Here is a 3,684-nt window from a genome sequence, read left to right as displayed (position 1 = left end):
ACCAAACACATATGTCGTTAGACTTGTTATGACTTGTTTGTCTGTGTGAAGTGGGTTTCATGGTTCACTTGCAGCAGACTTCACTTACACATCATGAACACAAACTGCGTCCTGTTGTAACATCCCAGACACGAACACATTAACACACAATTACATGTGTTTTTATGGGTTTTTATGTAAAGCACAGAAGTCATTCGATGTGCTTGACAGGAATAAAAGCAGCATAAAAACAAAAGTGCAGAGACTTTTGTTAAAAGGTCAATTTATATTTGATTATCATCACTTCATTCACACACAAAAACAATATTTTAATCCAACTTTATTGAGTTGAGACATAAAATCACAAACATCTTATGACTGAAATTATAATATCATTCCCATATCTAATCTTCAGATTCAATATACTATATATATAGCCTATGTGTGTAATATACTGAATGCACAATTAATATATTGAATTTCCATATATGAAACATGTGTAGGCCTACATTAAAATAAAAACAAGTAAAATACATGTATATGGTCTTGGTTATGTGTTATGTTCTCCTTTATAAACCTTACCACTTTGCATTTAAAAATAAAGAAAAGCATACATATATTATATATGATATGATATATTATATTCATTGCAATTTGGAACAATTTCACACATGTCTAGCGTTGAGAAATATGTACATTTATGCTGATGTTGTTGACATACAGTATGTTAAGTAAATGTTTCCCAAAAACTGTCAATATTGATGTTGTAAAGTTTCCTAGAAGGAGAAGAGACCCATTTCGAAATAGTATAGTAGGAAATGAGTCAAACGTGTTGTTCATGTATATTATATAACATGTTTTACCATAAACTCTTTATCAAATCTTTAACAATTTACAACAGGTGTTTTATATGTTAAAACTTTATATCTTCATATGTCCATAGGTTTTACACATGTGATAGGTGACGTCACTCATTTGATCAGGTATGAAAACATTTTTAAAAATCTCAATCAATTTCTGGACTCAACTTGAACAATATTCAGTGTGTAAAATCAAGATAAACATCTTAATTGACTGTAGAAGTGTGATAATGTATTTTGTCCTTGACATCACCTTTATTACAAACCTATTCATTTTATATAGTCTACTTGCCAGCCCATAGGGCCCCATTGTGAACCCGGAAATGTTGAGTACCCCAAAGTTTTATGTTAGAAATATATAGTATGGGTCCCCAGTATTCAGAAACTGCCGGATGCTAATTTATATATATTGGGCAATTAGCACAATTGCCATAATTAGCATAAATTAGCATAATTTCCTATATGGGCAATATTTCAACAAAATTGACTTGGCTGATCTGGGCAATATTGGAGTGGTTTTAGGGGTTATTGATGATGCTGAATCCATTTCTGACATTTTCAAAATTCAAAATGGCTGTCTAAACCGGTAGTGACCAGATTTAAACCGCCAGTGGGCCGATTTTGATGGATTTCATCTGGTCCCTTCCGGTTTAGACAGCCATTTTGAATTTTGAAAATGTCAGAAATGGATTCAGCATCATCAATAACCCCTAAAACCACTCCAATATTGTCCAGATCAGCCAAGTCAATTTTGCTGAAATATTGCCCATATAGGCAAAATATGCTAATTTATGCTAATTATGTCAATTGTGCTAATTGCCCTAACCCTAACCCTAACCCAATATATATAAGTTAGCATCCGGCAGTTTCTGAATACTGGAGACCCATACTATATATTTCTAACATAAAACTTTGGGGTACTCAACATTTCCGGGTACTCATTGTTGGCAAGTAGACTAGGCAAATTTCACATACACAAATGCAAATACTCCAAAACTCCACCCAACTTTATAAGTTTCTTGCATGAAGTTTAAAGAGTAGTAGGGGAGACCGGGGATGGTTGTAACATTTTTTTGTCTCAGCTCCTATAACTTGCATAGTGGTCATGGTACAGTAGGGCTCTCAAATTTTGACACAGGATCCCCTCATTTGTCCACTACAAGTAGCAGTGCCTTGAACGTCTTAAACTATATCACAGAATTCACTATTCGATGTCAAATGCAAGGAGTGCCAGTGCCACAACCTGGGGTAAATTGTAACAGTGAGATTAAAAACTAAAAACTGAGACCAAACCAAAACATATAGATCTATGTAAGTTTATTGTGCATGTTCCAACACTAAAGCATCTTCCTGTGGTTCAGTATGAACAAAAAAAACCCATCACGGCTAAATAAGCAGTGATTATTGCACTTATTGTAACGGTATTCAGTATCTTTTATCCTTCTTTAGCCTGACCAGGGACAAAGACTGCAAATTAGCTGAAGCTAGACGTCTTGTATGCATCGCATTTTTCATTCTTTGTGGCAATGTTGTATGTATCGTCCCTGCAAAATAAACATTAAAATAAAAATAAATAAAACAGTGGTGTGGACCCTACTGTACCATTAGAAAGCTGTATTAAAGAACATATTCTGAAGGGTGTGTATGAATGGAAACCTTCAGCAGGACGTCAGAAGCAGCTAATAATCCGGGTAAAATTCCAGGAAAGATGGTGACACTTAATAAAAGGTGTTACAACCATCCCCACCCCTGTCAGTCATTGTTTGACGAGCTGTACCAGCATGGTGGTATGATATAAACATTGATGAAATGACTCACATTTTACCTAAGAACCTGCTCTTTCATCTTATACAAGTTACCTAATTCAAACTTCAACGGTATCGATACTAGTCAGAACTTGGATTTGGTCTAAAACATCAGTGTCTGACATTAAAAAAAAAATGTTTTTGGGCTGTAAAAGCTACACACTTCTTCATAGAGCCATTCAAATCCATAGGCAATATCAGTGAGGGAGTGATAACACATGATATTGATTACATCACTCTAATGTTATCTGTTACGGCACCGTAACATTATCCCTTGTTGGTAAAAGTGATGGAAGGAAGGAAGGACGAAGGGAAAGAAGGGAGGAAACAGATCAGGCCAATTGGATCAAAAGAGGAAGAAAGTAAGGACAAAGAGAAGCAAGGAAGGGAATATGGATTGTGGAAAGAAGGAAGGGGAAAAGGAAGGGAAGAAAGATGGCGAGAAGGAACTGATTTGTTCAAGGAAGGAAGGAAGAAGGACGGAAGAAGGGAAAGAAGGTAAGGAAAAGGGAAGGAAAGAAAGATGGAGAGAGGGAACAGATCAGGTCAATTGGATCAAAAGAGGAAGGAAGGAAGGACGAAGGGGAGAAAGGAAGGGAATAAGGATTGTGGAAAGAAGGAAGGGAGACAGGACCCATAAGGACAACGGGGGGGTTAAGTTTACTGGTATTACTAATAATAACCTTAGTTTAATGTGAATTATTTATTATTTATTTATTTTTGATGATACATGTGAAGAGTTCATTTGCAAAAGCAGATAACTCCGTTTAAAAAAAAAAAAAATTGAATATTTTTAATTATTATTTACACCAGGTGATATCAGTCAAACCAAAGTTGAGTGGCTTTGACCAAGGAGATGAGATGTACAAAAACAGATGTAACTCAAAAAAATAAAGCTTTATTGAAAACAACACTATGTAAAGAATAATAATTTTTCAAAATGGCACTTATGTGCTTCTGCAAATTAACTCTTCATATATATATTGGAGCACCTGTCTGCTGTTCTAATTTGTTTGTTATGCACAACCTTTTACAATAAA

The sequence above is a fragment of the Trachurus japonicus genome, chromosome 13 (genome assembly GCF_045865225.1).
Source record: "Trachurus japonicus isolate A0001 chromosome 13, Traja_1.0".
NCBI classification, from domain to species: domain Eukaryota; kingdom Metazoa; phylum Chordata; class Actinopteri; order Carangiformes; family Carangidae; genus Trachurus; species Trachurus japonicus.
The sequence above is the reverse complement of the archived record's forward strand: the minus strand, read 5'-3'. Positions refer to the sequence as shown.